Source organism: Emydura macquarii, unplaced genomic scaffold, assembly GCF_026122565.2.
Source record: "Emydura macquarii macquarii isolate MOO-44397 ecotype Brisbane River unplaced genomic scaffold, CSIRO-AGI_Emac_v2 contig_1263, whole genome shotgun sequence".
NCBI lineage: Eukaryota > Metazoa > Chordata > Testudines > Chelidae > Emydura > Emydura macquarii.
In genome coordinates this window covers 7,975,874-7,982,732 of record NW_027131400.1, presented here as the reverse complement: position 1 = coordinate 7,982,732, position 6,859 = coordinate 7,975,874, and the positions used below count along the sequence as shown (strand labels likewise).

Sequence of the window (6,859 nt, the reverse complement as noted above, 5' to 3'; positions counted from 1 at the left end):
CACCAGGATAATGATTGTAATGAAAACACTAAAATAAACCAGTTGTTTAGGTTGAATGGTAAAAGCAAAATTTGACAAGGGTGATCTATCTTTCCTCTATTCTAGATGAAACCTGAAGCCAATATTTTGAGGAAGTGCCTTCCTTTTTTTCTTTACCAGATGTATACATATACAATACCTTGTCTGTGGATGCTCACTGAAGCCCCCAGTAGCATTCCCTGTCTATTTTTGGTGAGTTGATTGATGCAGGAGTTGATGCTAGCACAAATGAGGAACCTATGGGAGTAATGAGTGTGCAGCAACTCTGCATAGATCATTAGCTGTGGTTTGCAACCAATTCACTACTCCTGTTCCAGCTGGAGATCTCCACCTTTCTTTGTCAAGAAGTGCAACTTGTAAAATGCTCTCAGTATGGGGAAAGTGGGAGAGGAGAGAGCATAGAGATCCCCAATTAGATAGGAAGGAAACTGAATGGTATGTGTTCCCCAAGAGAGGGAGGTACAGCTGCTAGAGCGGCAGCAGTGCTTTCTCGGGCTATCATTTCAGACAGGTCTCTTTGTGTGTGAGAGAGAAATTAATGATGAGAGCCCATGAGGATAACGGGCTAGGGGAGAGCCGTTGGGAGGGATCTGAAAACAATCTGAGGAAGGGGAGAAGAAGGCAAGTTGGACTCATTTGGCCCGATGCTGCTCTCGCTTACATCACTTTTACATCAGGCTAACACCTTTGATTTCAATAGTTACTCCCCATTCACGCGAGCGCAGCTGAGACTGCTGAATCAGAGCCAGTGTGTGTCTGTGCGGTGGCTGGAGTGTGCAATTGTTGGCTTCCTCTGCGTGCTGCATCAAATGGGTGCCTTCTGGAGTCTATTTGTGTGGGGGAGGAGGTGCTGAATGCCGGGTGTGTTTCCTGGGAGAGGCAGTTATATTAGGTGTGGGTTGGACCTTGTGGCTGCAGGGGTGTGCGCCTTTCCATTTGTGAGGAGGCACGGGTGGACAGTGGGGAACTTGCATGGTCAGGGAGAAAGGGGTGCTTTGGAGTCTGTATGTGCGGGCTGGAGGGTGGGGGTCGGAGCCCACGTCCTGTGTCTGTTATCTCTGTGTGTGTGCTGGATTATGCATGTGGATGCGTTAGGCTCCAAAGCAGTGTCAGCACTGGAGTGTGTGTTGTCCATGGGTGTGTGTCCTGGAGTCGACGTGCAATGGGGGTGGGGAGTGGGGAGAAGACTCAACACACATTGGTGGGGGGGGGGGGTGAGCTCTGCCTGGGTGGGGGAGCAGCAGCAGCAGCAGGTCTCCCGGCTCCGTGTGCGCGGGCGGGGGAGGAGGAGCAGGGGAAGGGCCGGCTGGCGCTGATCAGTGCGAGCCGCGGCTTGCGGTTGGCTCCATCCGCCTGGTACCCGGCGAGAGGCGGAGAAGAGAGGAAAGGAGAGGAGGCTGGGGGTGGCGGGATGGGGAGGAGGGAGCAGCGGCGGCATTAGCGTTGCAGGCGTATCCGCTGCTGCTGCTGCCGCCGCCGTCGGTGCAAGACTGTGGCGGTGCGTCTCCGCCGGGACCGACCTCCCTCGCACGCCCCGGGGGCTGGGCGGTGTGGAGACGCGGCGCGAGCCGGGCAAGCTGACTTGGGCTCGCGCTGCACCCGCGCGCCGCGCCGCGCCGCACGGCACGTGTGGGATCTTAAAAAACCTGCCCCGGCTCCTGCGCGCGGGAGCATGATCTGTGCCCGGGCCGGCATCCTCCAGGTAGGGGGCTGCCTCTCCCTCACACCCCTGCCCAGCTCCTGGCGGCCGGGTGGGCTCTTCCCTTGACAATTTTGAAAGAAAAGGCCCTGGACGCCCCTTGCGGGGGAGGGGAGGGGGGCAGGCTTAATTTTACTCCTGGCATAAATCAGAGGCGGGGGGGGGAGGGGTGTAGCTGCCCCTCCCCCCGACATGTCTGCGAACGGGGGGCTGCTGGGCGTGTGGGAGCAGAGACAAGGGGGGGAGGGATGCTCGCCCTAAAAGGCAGCAACAACGTTCGTAGCTGGCTTGGGCTCTTCTTAACTAGGGAAAGGACCGGGTTGTCTCTGAAGACCTGGGCCTTCTGGTAAACGGCCCCTTGCTGCGGGCTATAAATAGCGCGCCGGGGGCTGACAGGTCATGCAACAAAGAACCGCCCCCCCCCCCATTTTGTTTCACTGAAACAGGTGGAGATGGTTGGAGGAAAGGGAGGCTGGCAAATGTGTAGCCTGGACTCCCCCAGTTGACACAGGAGGCAGTGCTCGGGCGGGTTGAGTGTGTGCGCCGCCTGTGTGGTTGGTTTCAGAGCATCTTTCAGTCCCATCACTGCTTTGGGGTGGCCTGATCTGGGAAGGGAGATGGAAATCGATAAGTATATGTTGAATGCTTGTATGGGAGGGTGGGAAAAGGAAGGTGTGGGTCTGTACAGCATATAGGACGAGTTTGATTATTTGCTAAACCATTGGCCTGTCATCTGAATTTCACTAGCAAGCAAATAATGTAGGATTAGGAGCCACACACCATCAGTAATTGACCTCCCTTTGAGAATGTGAACATAGCGGTTACAATGGAGAATTCCATCCTTGATTTTTGATTATTATACCTGGGCTTTTTTTCTGTCGGTCCCTGGCCCCTTGATAATGCAGCACATTTTTAAACATCAGCTATTTGCTTTTTTCTGTGTTTTATGCTAAGCTAAACTTATAATTCCATATTTTGGTTACTACATTTATTTTTGTTATTACATCATTACATTTTTCATTATTTGTCATAGGAATTTGAATGGTCACAACTCATTTTAAGTATGTTAAGGAACTTAAGATCAATGACATAGCCATAAAATAGCTTGTAAAATTGTCAGATGCTGATTTTTATCATTGCATAGCATATATACCTACTGTTAATTTGGTTTCAGTTCGTATCACAGCCTGTGCAATGTTTGTTTTTTTGGTTTTTTTTTTTAAATAATAGTTGCAGGAAAATTATTTGGCCTGAATCTAGTTTTTCGCATCCTTCAATTTAGAGCTGCAGTAATGCCTTTTTATGCTGCACTCAGCTGAAGTGCATAGAGAGGTTGTACAACAATCACTCAGACTAAAGGCGAATCCTTCTGCTACCCTCTTGTTCATGCATTTAATAACCTACCATCTGATTTAGTGAGGCACATATCCCTATATGAAGAGAGAAGCAATTAGGGGATATGGAACTGCTGTACTGAAAATGTCACACAGCAGGTGGTCAGTTGTGCCTTTCTGATTGGTGATCGTACACTAGGATTGTAGTTATTACAGTAATTCATTTTAGATTGGGGATTCATTTTGAAAATTTGGATTTTCCACTAAGAAGGGATTATCATTCCTTTGTCTAGTGTGTGTGTTTTGTAAATAAATGGAGAACAGTATGTATTCTGACTGCAGTCTGTATTTCACTTGTTCCTGTTTCTGAAATCCACACATCATTGGGATACATAGATGCTATGTTTATTTCCATTCACCGGCACCAGAAATAAACTTAAAAGCTGTGTGCTTTTAGTCAATGTACAGCATTAATCCTGTGATTTGAATTCCAATCTGGTATGGGAGGAAACAGTCTGTCTTTCCAGAGTAACTATTAGTTCCGTTTGTTTGTTTGTTCACTGTTCGAGCTTTGAAAATATTGAATTGAAGAGATGGCTACAATCAAATAGTTTTTTTGCATAGTCAGGGCTTCAGAAGAGTAGTAAATGAATCAGGATACGCCATAGATTACTATCTATTGTAGAACATATCCAATAGCATGTTGCTAGTACACTCTTAGATTTGGACGTCTAAACAGGCAAGTTTTCAAGTTTCTTTTCAGCTTTTTGTCATAAGCAAGCTAATTTGAAAACAAAGTGGCTCAGAGCATGAACTATTTAGATCAGTGACGCTAAGAGGAAATATCAACATATGAAGGTGGTAATGATTTATTTAATAGCAAATCATATGATATACATTCACTACAGTCCAAATTTACCAGTAAAATCAAATCAATTCACATGTTCCATATTTAAAATGGCCTGCAATAAATAATTGCCTGGTGATTTCACCATCATTGTCTATGTTCTCTGTATATGCGGTCTGCTGTACATTCCTTGCAAACCTAGGATGTTTTGTGTGGAGTGTTGGGAATGCTACTAGTGACACCAACCAGCACTCTAATGCCAGAGAAAAGCCAAATCCTGCTCATTTTACTCTTGTGAGTAGTCCTAGTGAAGACAATGCAATTACTTACATAAGTAATGCAAGTAGGATTTGGCTCATCCACTAATTTTTTTTTAAGCATTGAGGAAGATGTGTGTGTCCAAAGAAGGAGTGGGAAAAATTCCAAAATGGGGGAGTGACTGTATTAAACAGACACAGTGCTGGACTACTTGTAAACAGGCATTAACATTTATTCCCTAAAATTGTTTGAAATCTTTAAAAATGTGAATGCATAAGTTAAAGTGGCTCCTAAGATGCTTTAACTAAAGTAAAAGCTGTTAAAAATAAATTAAATCCAATCCTAACTTGGACAAATCAAGTACTTCAGACTTTATTAATCTAAATCCACTAAAAAGTACATACCCCAACCTAAACATCCCAGTCAATCTGATAGATTTTTCCCAACACTAAGTTCTCATATATTGACACTGATGTACAATTTTTCCTGTAAGACAAGCACTTACAATTTAACATGCTTTTCTTCAAACTTAAGTGACTACTTTAATATCTATTACACATTTGATTTTCAACATCTGTACAATACGGCCATTTCAAGAAAGATCTTTTCTCCATGAATATCTTAGTTCCCAATGTCCTTCTGGATCAAAGAATCTTGTAACATTTCAATTAATGTTTTTTAAAAAAAAGTCGTCTTCAGGACTAGAGCAGAAAGCAGTGGATTTGAGGTTGAGGTTGCACAGAAAGAAGGAATATTGGCTCTGTGGAATTCTCTCCCACTGATCACAAAGAGGCTATACTTTGCAGGGAATAGAAAGCAGATGGGGAGGAGGAGAGCTGGTAGAGGGAGGGTCAGGGTCTGGGTTCAACAACTATCCATGGGACTGTCTTGCCACCCCATCCTTAACTCCATGTGTACCCTTGGACTAAATGAATGCTGTCCCCGTCATCGTTAACTAACACATTTTTCCTGCACAGCAGATTCCCTCCTCCTAAAAGAAATAGCCATCCAGAAGGCATTAGCAGAACGGCGTGGAGGTCAGAAAGCAGTGTGAAGCCGTAGTGCCTTTGTGGATCTGCCAAGATCTTGGGAGATCTAGCTGCTTGGAAGTTGAACTCCTTCTAGTTCTGTGAGGGGCAAATGCCACCACTGTGATGGAAATACTAGAGGGAAGCTCCTTAGCCTTGCCTATGTTGGGAAATAGGAAAAAAAAAAAAAAATCCCACCGGTGACAGTTTCATTGGGAGCCCTAGTGTAGACAAGGCTCCTACATCTGCATCTATTTCTTCTGCCATGTTAGCTAAACCAGCTTTTCAATAAATGTAACTCACATGGGGGTAAGCATACTGGAAGTCACCAGATTCTTGTCTACACCCAGGCTTTTATTGGCGCTTATTTATTTTGTAAAATTTCCTACTGTAGATATGGTTAGATAGTCAAAACCCAGAGAAATAACTCTCCTTGAGCATGATTTGGTTCAGATTTAAAAAATTATATACCCAGACTTATTTCCTTGTGTGTTATGTACGATTTACCAATCTGATCATTAAAGTTCAAAGAATTTGAAACCCTTCTCTACTTTTGCCAACTGTTTACTTTAGCATTTCTCTCAGTTTTGAAAATAAAAAGAGGAGTCCGTTTCACTTCTGTTTGTTTTGTTTTGATTTTTAGTCCATTTTACTATCACATTTTCATGTATCAGCACAATCTCACAAGCATTATGTGGCAAATACTGCAGGTGAATATTTATTTTCTTTTTTAAAAACCTCCATGAATAAATTGTCATCGGATATGGTAAACTTTTATTGTAAAGAAGTTTAGAATTTGGGCCAAATTTGATAGAACTTTACCTTTAGATTTATTCTTAAATAGAAAACAGAATATTCTTGTCTCTCTATGCATACCATTGAGAAAAACATTGCTATGTCCAGTAAAAAGTAAAGACTACAATAATAAAGGGAATGCTGGCCACATATTCCAGTAAATGATGTACAATCAAGTCTTGAGCCCATCAAGATGTTTTAAAATTAACTAAGAAAAAAAGCTGGCCAGTTCTTTGACTTGTTCAGGCCAGGGTCATCTTTGTCATACTCCATGAATGGTAGTCAAGTGACTAAGGAATGGATTTATGAGTCATTCTTAAAGTTTGTCATTTTTTCTATGGCTAGGACATCCCATAATTGAATAATCCATTTATTCTAGGAGGGAGGTTTCAGGTTATGTCATTCTGTTGCATTGACCAATGATCAACTGGCAAAAGATGACATTTGGGCTTCTTGTACCTCATTCTTCACTATGTTGCACCTTGTGTACTCATTTACACCTCTTTGCACTCAGGTCAAAGTGGGTGTAAAGCACTACCAAATGTTAGCGTTACACCCATTTTTGAGAGGTGTAAATGATCACACAGGATGCAAGCAGTGGAGAATCAAGCCCACCATCTGATCCCAGTAAAGAGTACATAGGGAATTTGTGATTGACTCTGCAGTCTTTTCTCATATAACTATCCAATTGGCACCAATAGGATTTTTGGATAATTAAGGATTGCGGATAGACCCCATTGGGAGAAAAAAACACTTTTTTGTATTAATTTGCTCAAGCAAAAAGGGATATGGAACTATTAGCTAAGTAGGAGTAGCCCTGATCAGGAATTTCCACATGGGCTGAAGCTTTTCTGTTCCC

At 43.7% G+C, this 6,859-nt stretch overlaps 1 protein-coding gene across 1 annotated transcript in view; it reads left to right on the top strand.

The window, feature by feature from the left end:
* The first annotated feature begins 1,602 nt into the window (after positions 1-1,602).
* HECW1 (HECT, C2 and WW domain containing E3 ubiquitin protein ligase 1) overlaps positions 1,603-6,859 on the top strand; it is a 350,139-nt gene continuing 344,882 nt past the window's right edge. The window contains exon 1 of the mRNA XM_067550377.1: positions 1,603-1,741. The gene's annotated coding sequence lies outside the window, so the exon portion shown is untranslated. The remainder of the gene's footprint in view (positions 1,742-6,859) is intronic.